The sequence below is a fragment of the Taudactylus pleione genome, unplaced genomic scaffold (assembly GCF_031769625.1).
Source record: "Taudactylus pleione unplaced genomic scaffold, aTauple2 ptg000154l, whole genome shotgun sequence".
NCBI lineage: Eukaryota > Metazoa > Chordata > Amphibia > Anura > Myobatrachidae > Taudactylus > Taudactylus pleione.
In genome coordinates this window covers 24,573,788-24,584,477 of record NW_028284556.1, presented here as the reverse complement: position 1 = coordinate 24,584,477, position 10,690 = coordinate 24,573,788, and positions in this window count along the sequence as shown.

Sequence of the window (10,690 nt, the reverse complement as noted above, 5' to 3'; positions counted from 1 at the left end):
AGGAGTACATGCACTATACATATCACTTCTTGGTATGTACTAAAGGGTTTTCTCTGCCTTCTGCCTGCTAGAGTTAATAGCAGGCTACAATTTCGTGCTGCAAATGGGTCACTTAGCCCTGCCATAGGCACCTCATAGGAAGGGCTAAGTAAACCAGATGTTACTAAGGAGAGGTCACGGGATGCCGGCGGGCGAAATCCCAGTGCCGGAATCCCGAACCGTGACCAGAACCCCGGCGCCGGAAACCCGACATCACTTGATATGCCCACACCAGAATCCCGACAGCTGGCATATCGAACGTAAGTATAGCGAGGTGGGTTAGGTTTAGGTCGCGGGGGGGAGGGTCAGGTTTATGCACCACCGGGAGGGGGGGTGTAGGGTTAGACTGTGGTGGGGAGGGATAGAGATAGACTGCGGGTGGGAGAGGGTTAAGTTTAGGCAACATCGGGGAGGCGGGTTAGGGTTAGGCACTAGGGGGAGGGTTAGGTTTAGGCACCAAGGGGAAAGGATAGGTTTAGGCACTAACGGGGAGGGTTAGACATAAGCTGGCCACACATCTAAAGATTATCTGTCCAACCAGCCAACTTGTTGATTGGTTGGAATGAAAATCTGGTAAGGTATTAAAGCAAATGACAATCAGCAATTTGCTCCCAAACGCTGGAAAATGGACCAAAACTGTTGTTTGTACAAATTGTTTAGATCAAACATTTAACAAACTTGTCTGACCGACCATTTTAATCTGTTTTCTGGCATTTAGGAGAAAATTGCTGATCATCATTTACTCCTATTCCTTACCAGATTTTTATTCCAACCAATTAACAAGTTGGCTGGTTGGATGTAAGTTGGTCTAGTGTGTGGCCAGCTTTAGCCTGCAGTGGGAGGAGGGTTAAGCTGGCCACACATCTAAAGATTATCTGTCCAACCAGCCAACTAGTTGATTGGTTGGAATGAAAATCTGGTAAGGAATGAAAGCAAATGACAATCAGCAATTTGCTCCCAAACGCTGGAAAATGGACCAAAACTGTTGTTTGAACAAATTGTTTAGATCAAACATTTAACAAACTTGTCTGAACGACCATTTTCATCTGTTTTCTGGCATTTAGGAGCAAATTTCTGATCATCAGTTACTCCCATACGTTACCAGATTTTCATTCCAACCAATCAACAAGTTGGCTGGTTGGATGTAAGTTGGTTTAGTGTGTGGCCAGCTTTAGGGTTAGACTGCGGGAGGAAAGGGTTAGGATGCAGGAAGGGATGGTTAGGGGGGAGGGTTAGGATACTTAGTGAGCCCGTCTGGATTCTGAGCATTGTGATGTCGCTGTTGGTCTTCTGACTGCCGGCTGCTGGTCTCCTGTATGTATTCCAAGTCACTATTACTGTCAGCTGTCTTCTCAAGCGGCACCTTTGTCACAGCTAGTTGCCAGTATCTGCTTCTCCACACCTGATAAGCAAGAAGAGAGCTCTTGTTAGTTTGGCCGCTTGATAATAAAGCTTTTACAAAAAAAAAGAACTGCAGTGCTGTAAGGCAGGGATAGCCAACCTCGTTCCTCTTGAGCTACCAACAGTTCACGTTTTCCAGACCACCTAGTAGGTGCACAGGTGTATTCATTACAAACTAACACATTTGAAAAGATCCACAGGTGGAGCTAATTATATCACTTGTGATTCTGTGAGAAGACTTACAAAACATGCACCAGTGGTAGCTCTTGAGGACCAGGGTTGGCTACCACTGCTGTAAGGGACTCAAGGGAGAGCAGAGGTGAGAGTCCACACGCTACGCTAGTATGCATCTGTGCAGTCACCACCGAGGGAGTGACTTTTCATTAGGGATGTTTTCCTTTCGAAGGTAGTGTTTTCACCAATGGTGTGGAAGAGATGACCATCCAATGTCAAAATAAAGCTGAACTCAGCTGTTTAACATGCGCAAACAGTGATATTAATATTTTTTTCCATTGAATTCTTGTGATGTGATGCTTTGTCTAAGGTGAAATCGAATCCCAACAAATAAACAGAGTAGTGGCAACCGACAGCGCATGTGTCCACTTATAATGAATGTAGCTACACATCAGATGCATATAGCAATACTGGGCCTGATTCAGACCCGCTCGCAAGCGCTTGAGCGCTCGCGAGCGGGTCGATGGTGTGCGCAAGCCCGTCGCGAGAGAGAAAATCTATCGCTCCATGACTCACTACAAAAGGGGCGGCTGTTGATGTTGATTGATAGCTCGCCCCATTTTGTAGGCGTGGTGGGGGGGTGGCTTCACAAATGGAGGCGTTCCCAAGCGAACGCCTGCCGTTTGTGGGCGGCCCCACTGACATCACCAGTGATGTCAGTGAAAGAGCTTCAGGCTCTATTAGAGCCAGAAGCTCTCTGGGGCTTGTGGACATGAGACCCTACCACAAGGGTCTTGTCGCAAGCCCGATGGTCGCGATGGTCTTGACCATCGCGACCATCATCCTGGCCGCTGGCAATAGCTGTGGGTGGTCCGTCTCTGAATCAGGGCCACAGTTTGACACATAATAAGTAAACTGACACTCTCTTCTGATGGGTATAACCAATTATAGGACCTGATTCAGGGATGTACATTCATCCAATGATAAACGTACATCTCTGATGGTTAGGGTTCTGCTCCTGCATGAGGCTTGTTCTCTGCACATGTACAGAATGGGTCCTGCGATTACGCTCGCAGACCCACCCCCCAAGCCGTAGCATGACTGACATATTTTCACTATCCCCAGCAATAGCTGGTTAGGATGGGATCCCAACATGCAACATTTTCCGAGAGGGACGAGGCCAGGGGCTGCATCAGCTGACGCAGCTTCCTGACCTCCGAAGTGAACAGCACCTGGTCAGGATGCTGCCGTTTGCCGATGCGGGTTTTGTATCGCGGCAGATATTTTAATTTTAAAGAAAATACTGCACTTCCGGGAGGGAGCTGTCGGGCAACCACACGAGGGGAGTCTCGCGGTAAAAAGGGGCGTGTCATGGGAGAAAAGGGGCGTGGCTTGGATAATGACACGTCATTGGGGACGATGGCATTGTGATGCAGGGGGCGGGGCTACGATGACGCGGATTGCGTCACTGGCCCCGGGATTTATGCAGGCGGATCGCTGGGGCCGGGAGACTTGCCTGCCTTTCCAGGAGGGCCAGGAGTGGCACCGGATTTTCGGAAGGCTCCCGGCCAAGTCTGGAGGGTAGGTAAGTATGTCACATGGGGTTGGATATAGAGAAGCTGAATTGCTCACATTGGAGGCAATACGGATGATCTGCACCTAGCATAGGATGGTGAAAGCTCCAATAATGCAACCAATGGAGGTGTCTAAAGACTTACAGGGGTATTCAATATGGGAGCGATAACATCGTTTTTGCGTTAATATCGCAATTATGACGTCATTATCGCAGGTTTTAGTTTTACACCCTATTCAATTTCAAAGACTTATCGCAGTTTTGACTAGTCTTTGATAAAAAACGGTGATAACTTTTCACCATTGCATAGGTGTCGAAAAAAAGTGCAGAATTGGGGTTTAGGGGTGCAGGCTTAAAAAAAATAGCCTGAACCCCTGAGATTGACATTTAAAAAAGAACTGTGTCAAAAAAAGTTTTTTAAAAAAATAGGGACACCCCAAAAAATGTATTTAAAAATTGGGGTGCAAAAAAAAAAATGGGAAAAAATGTTAAACAATAGGGAAATAGGTTCAGGGCTATTCTGCAAGTATGCGGCAGGTGTTTTGAAGAATAGAATTATAGCGGCAGGTGCACAAATGCAGAATTTTTAAAAACTTACTTTAGGGACATCAAAATATGCTAGTACCCATTTTCATGTACCCCAAATTTGATGGGACCGCTTAAAAAAACGAAAAAAATAACCTAAGTGCTCTTCTGCATCACTTCTTCAATGTCGGGAAAAAAACACCTGCTGCGGCTATTTAAATCCCCGACTTTCAATTAAAGGCTAAAACGGGGATACCCATAGTGTTCCTCCTTGTTTTTACAACTTTAGGGGGGTCTTACAATTATTTTAAGGAAAAATTCGTAACTTTACGCAAATCCAACTTCGGAGTTTCCAGTTTTCGTTCATTTTATATTGATTACGGGGATAAGCGGGAGCGCGCACCAGACTTTAACGCAGGAAAAAACTCCGATATGAAACGTTAACTTCGACAGTGAAGTTAACGTTTCATATTGAATGCCCCTCTTACACTGACAGTGGGCGTCTCAGTACTTGCATATTCAGAGGCATATCTGTACACCAGGGAAGGGCATTGTAATGTCATTAGCCTAAAGTCACAGATGCAACGGCAGCAAAAGACACAAGGACAGCTGCAACTCAGGGGTAAATTTACTAAAGTGAGAGTTTTTAGAAGTGAGTTTTAGAAGTGATGTTGCCCATAGCAACCAATCAGATTCTAGCTATTATGTTCTAGAAGGTGCTAGTTAAATGTTAAGTAGAATCTGATTGGTTGCTATGGGCAGAATCAAGCCCCATGAGAATGGATCCCGCACCCCTTGACAGACCCCTCCTCTTCAACAGACCCCGTCCCTATTAGGGCTGCTTCCATAAATTTCCTGAGCTGGTTTTCCATCCCAATCCGCCCCTGCATCCATGCACTGTATTGCATCACATGAGTCCTAGTGCCACCAGAGAACTAACACTAGATGCTCTATTCATTTATAACGTTGGTCTTCCTGCAGGGACTTGAAGCAATTATCTTTGTGAAGACCAGCGTTTCTGCATGACAAAGAAAAAGCTGGGTACACATTAGATGATTTTTTTAAACGATTTGGCTGATTCCGACGGATCAGAACGACAAATTGTTCAAATCATCACCTGTATATGCACTATGCTCGCTCCTGTGGCGGCGGCCATCACATCTTCAGGTCACCCCTACGTGCAGCTCAATCTGACAATCTCGATTCCCCGCAAATTATGCAGTGTGTATGCACTACCGGACGACCAGGCGATATGTTAACATCATATAATTAACGATCTAACCATCAGACAATTAAAAATATCATTCAGTCGTTTGGTAGATTGCACAGTGTGTATGCACTATGGGCCTGATTCATTACGGATCGCAGTCTCACTGCGAAAATATGCTAATGATTGCAATCGTAATGCCGTCACAGCCAAACATTAGGATGCCCACTTTACCTTACACACATCCGTAATGCTTGGCAAGTCTGCGAAACCATCGAACTTCCAAACAGAAGATGTGACTGATCTGCGCACTGGCAGTGGCAATGCTTCTAAATAATAGTTTAAGCATCAATATGTGCTTCTCAGATAGGCTGAACACTACATACAACACCTAAATTACCATACTAGGTCATTAGCATATACCCAAATGTCATAGCTCATACTAAACTCAATCTCCTGTTACAGAACTTCAAGAATATGAACCTTCACGAAATGTTAGATCCTATACAGTTATAAAAACTACCACATTGTCCCCCAATAATACATTTCTATTTGACCATTCTATAATCATGTGAACACATGACACCATATTCAGACTCAATATACATACATAGAAGCAGGCCCGGCAACAGGGGGTACTAAGGGTACACCCGTACCGTGCCCTGAGGTTCAGAGGTGCAGAAAATGATGGGGCCACTGCAGCAACTAAATTTGATATACAGACTGACCACACTGGCCGGCCGCACAACTAAGCAAAATAAAGCCAGCCATGCATACCTCCCAACTGTCCCGCATTCAGCGGGACAGTCCTGTTTTTCTGGGACTGTCCCGCTGTCTCACCCGCGGGCCGCAGTGTCCTGCAGTGGGGGGGAAGTTGGGGAGAGCACATACCGATGCTCTGAATAGCAGCGGGTGTGCAGAAGGTGAACAGATGCCGCATCTGTTCACCTGTGTAGGGGGCTCCCCAGCATCTCGAAGACTGCTGGGCACGCCCCCTATAATGACATAAACGGGGTTTGCTGTGAGGCTCCGCCCATTTCCAATAAACTCCACCCCTTTTTGTCGTAGCTCCGCCCACTTTTCACGCACGCGCCTAGGGCGCGCTAAGTGTCCCTCTCTGTGGAACACAAAAGTTGGAGGTATGAGCCATGGCACCATCTCTCAGCCCCCCTCCGAGTATCCTCATCACCTGGTTCATGCTGTGACTATTAATGAATGATGCAGCAGTGACATTACAGGCAATGCTGCCCCTCCCCCGGCAATTCTGTCCCTGCCTCCCTCACACGCAGGGGAGGGATGTGTTGGTGCTGGGTGGGTTCAGGGGTGGTGGTGTGTGCGTGTGTTTGAGGGGGGCTCCCCAGAGACATCAGTGTACTTGGCCCCAAGATTTCTGTTGCCGAACCTGCATACAAGATGTATAGTAGGTACAGTCAATAGGAAATTATACACAAGAATAATGTATTAGTGATTGTGTGGTTCTGTTCTAGTTTCTAAAGGTAATGCTGGAACCTGTAGTTCCACAAAGGCAAAAATAATGCTAGGCCTATCCCATCTAGAACAAGTAGATAGATAATTTCTGCTAAACTACAAGTTCCAGAGATATCTCAGCAGCGCAAGTCAGGTACAGTCCTATACATACAGTATATAAGCCCCATATCCCCAGCTTGCTGCACTATTACATACAGACTCTCACTATAATGCCCAGGTCGTTCTGATGTGTACCCTGCCTTAAGGCCCCCATACATCAGAGATTGATTGCAGCAATCGTGCAATTTGCAATCGATTGTGTATAAAAATATTTCCCTTTTTCAATCGATTGTGGCAATTCTGCAATCTGCAATCGATTGAAAAAGGGAAAGATTTTTTATACACAATCGATTGCAAATTGCACGATTGCTGCAATCAATCTCTGATGTATGGGGGCCTTTAGGCAGCTGCCTAAAAGTGCCAGCCCCTGGAGGGCGCTGCTGAGTCCACCAAACAAAAAAAGGATGTCTCTGAAATATACAACCTTCTGGTGACGGCTGCTGGTCTAATTAGCCGCCGCTATCTGCCCCAACTCCTGTATGACCTTTTCACTCCAGGCTGCCAGCAAGTCTCTGCCGTGCATCTATTTATGTATGTATGTATGTGTGTATGTATGTATTTATGTATGTGTGTATGTATGTATGTGTGTATTTATGTATGTATGTATGTATGTATGTATGTGTGTATGTATGTATTTATGTATGTATGTATAAAATACTTGCCTACCCTCCCGATTTTGGTCGGGAGCCTCCCGAAAATCAGGCAATCCTCCCGGTCCCCGGCGATGTGTCCGCACCCCCACAAAGCCAGCCAGTAACACCAATGACAGGGGTCCTTACCTTTCAGGGTGCTCCTCTACCAGCACCGTTTACACCTGGGCAACTGGTCTGCACACCTCCCCAGCCCGGGTCCGACATCCCCTCTGAGGCACAGTGAATGGAGAGTGGCTGTGGCGGGAGCAGCGTGTGATGGAGAGGGACTGGAGTGAGGCTGAGTAAGCCAGGAACACAGAGCGATGAGCGGGCGGCAGCTGCAGAAGGCGCACACAGAGGGAGGAGGAGCCACAAGCGCCAGGGCGATTCTGGGAGCTGTAGTGAAGAGAATCTGCCGGCGGCGATTGGTTGAGAAGACGACACCGGCTGTTATTGGTTTCTGCGGCACTGCGTAAACAGCGCGTCCTGCAGGTCCCGGGTGGCAAGATAATTTTGCCGGGCAGACCGCCCTTTATATAGAGCCTTGGGAGAACATGGTTTTATATATATATATATATATATATATATGCATAAGTCTTGTAGCAAAGTGTAGTAAAGTGCTTTGTGAATAAAGGCCCTGATTCAGAGCTGAATGCTCTGAGCAGAACGCTTGCTCTGAATCAGGGCCGTCCTATTTAAATGTGGAGCGGCCTTATGGACGCTCGCATAGCTGTGGGTTACCACCCACAGCTTATGCGAGCGTCCATGATGATGGTCACGATGGTCAAGACCATCGCGACCATCGGGCTTGCGACGAGAACCTTGCGGTACGGTCTCGCTGCCGCAAGCCCAGGAGTGATTTTGGCTCTATCAGAGCCAAAGTCACTCTCACTGACATCATTACTGATGTCAGTGGGGCCGGACTAAGACGGTAGGCGTTCCCATGGGGGCGTGCTATCAGTCACCATCGACAGCACGCCCCCTTTGGTGCGAGACCCGGAGCGACGCATTTCTCGTCGCTCACCGGGTCTCGCGCATGCGCACGACGGAGCTCCCTCCGTCGTGCGCATGTGCATTCTCACAACATCGACCCGTTTGCGAGCGAACTTTGCTCACGAGCGGGTCTGAGTGACCCCCAAAGTGCAGCGTGTGCAAAGTGTGCTACTAAAGTGCTGAAATTGCCAATAATTTAACCGATTAAAATATCCCATCAAAATGGGGTAACCAGGTGGATAATAAAGTGCAATGTATCCACCTGGTAACCCATTAAAGGTTGATTAGAGGTTGTGATCATTGCTAGGCTGTGTTTTGGATTTTTGCTCATGTATAAATAAATTGCTATATATATCTTTATTGCACTCTGTTCATATCACTGGTATATCTTTTGGTATTTATGAAGCACTTTACCATCCCCAGTTTGATGGGGTAATTTTAAATGGTTAAATTATTGGTCTATTTCAGCACTTTAGTAGCACACTTTGCACACACTGCACTTTTTTCACAAAGCACTTTACTACACTTTGCTACAAGATTTATGCACATATATAGATGAACACTACTGCACTTCATTCTTGACCCAGTGGGTTATAAAACGCCATTATACATAAGACACTCTAGTCGCTTGAATCAGTTTCACTTATCAAACTCATTTCTGTGGCATAGACCCCGATGCTATTATTTATATTGGTACAGATGACGTTTTCAGAATACAGAGAAGAGTGGTCTTTTCTAATAAGTAGGTCTGCTCCTGAATTGGGCCGTTCCATACACAGTTTACACACACGCATATATATATATTATATATATATATATACACATATAACATATATATATACTGTATATATATACACACACACATACATATAAATATTCATACACAGACATATATACATATATACACACATACATGTACAGTATATATTACACACACACACACATATAGTTATATATATATACACACATATATATATATATATATATATTCAAACAGACATATATATATATATATATACAAACATACATATGTGTATACACACACGTGTACAGTGTATTACACATACACACATATATATCTAAACACAAACATGCATATGCATTACACACACACACACATACCTTGCAGCAGCTGTGGGTTGTAGATGAAGACAGGTCCAGGCACCATGTCATTAGGCTCCTCTCCCTAGCAGGAAAGGAATCACATCATATTGGTCCAGGGCTTAATAATATGATACCCGCTCTCGCGTCTTACAGTTTTGGGTGTTCATAAGCACCACCCTGCGTTCACCACTGGTAACTGAAGGCCAAATGTTTATGAGTAATATAATAACTACTGTATAGGCTATTTACAAAATAAACTGTTGTCATCAATATTAGAGGAAAAAGACCCTTGGGATGAGAAATGACTGCCGGGTAACCCTTTGTTTTCAAGAGTTTTTCAGGTGCAGCCAGCAGAATAGTTCTAAAACTCTACCACCAACAACAACTATGGGCCATATTCAATATGGGGCGAAAAGTCTGTCATCGGCGATAATTTATCGCTGATGACGTAATTTCCGCCTGTTTCAATTATCCCAATATTAAATTTTAAAGACTTTTCGCGGGGCGAAAAGTCTTTGTAAAAAAAATGGGTATATGTTTTCTCCATGTAATACATGGTGAAAAAAGTGCAGAATTGGGGTTTTGGGGTGCAGAATAAAAGAAAATAGCCTGCAGCCTTTTTAGTGTCCCCTAAAAGTCATCTGTGTCAAAAAACATTTTAAAAAAATCCTCAGGACACCCCAAAAAATTTACTTTCATTTTGGGGGTGAAAAAAAAAATATTGGGGAAAAAGTTTTAAACTACCAAAAATGAGTCAGGGGGGTTTCCCATGTATGCGGCTGGTAGCGGCAGGTGCATTTTCTAGAATGCAGCTGGTAGCGGCAGGTGCATTTTTGAAGAATTTAAAAAAATAACTTTAGGGACTTAAAAATAAGCTTGTACCCATTTTCATGTACCCCAAATTTGATAGGCATTGTTATTTTTACTCCCCCAAAAAAGCTAAGTGCTATTCTTCACTAGTTCTTCACAGGCGCATTTATGCACCTGCCACGGCTATGTAAAAACCCAGACTATCTTCAGCAGGCCAAATCGGGGGTACCCAAAGCGATTCCCCATGTCAGAACATCTTTTGGGGGGTGACAGCGTGATTTCCCCAAAAACAAACAGCACTTTTCGATACTTACCTTTCCACCGGGTCCAGTTTTCTGCGGATCCAAATTGAATACGGGGATAAGCGGGCACATGCCCAATACGTTATCCCTGCAAAAAACGGCGATGATGGCGAAAAGTCCAACCTCTGACTTTTCTCTTCAAATTGAATATGGCCCTAAAGAGGACACTGTGACTGTGCGTCATGCTGTTGCTGATACGTATTTCTACTTAAGCCTCTATAATTTATTCAATTTCTAGGTCTGAAAGGTTAAATTCCTTACTATACAAGCTAGCCTTCTATAGTTAGTCAGCATGAAACAGCATCCATGATAAAAGATACAAGCGATACACCATCTGCGTCAG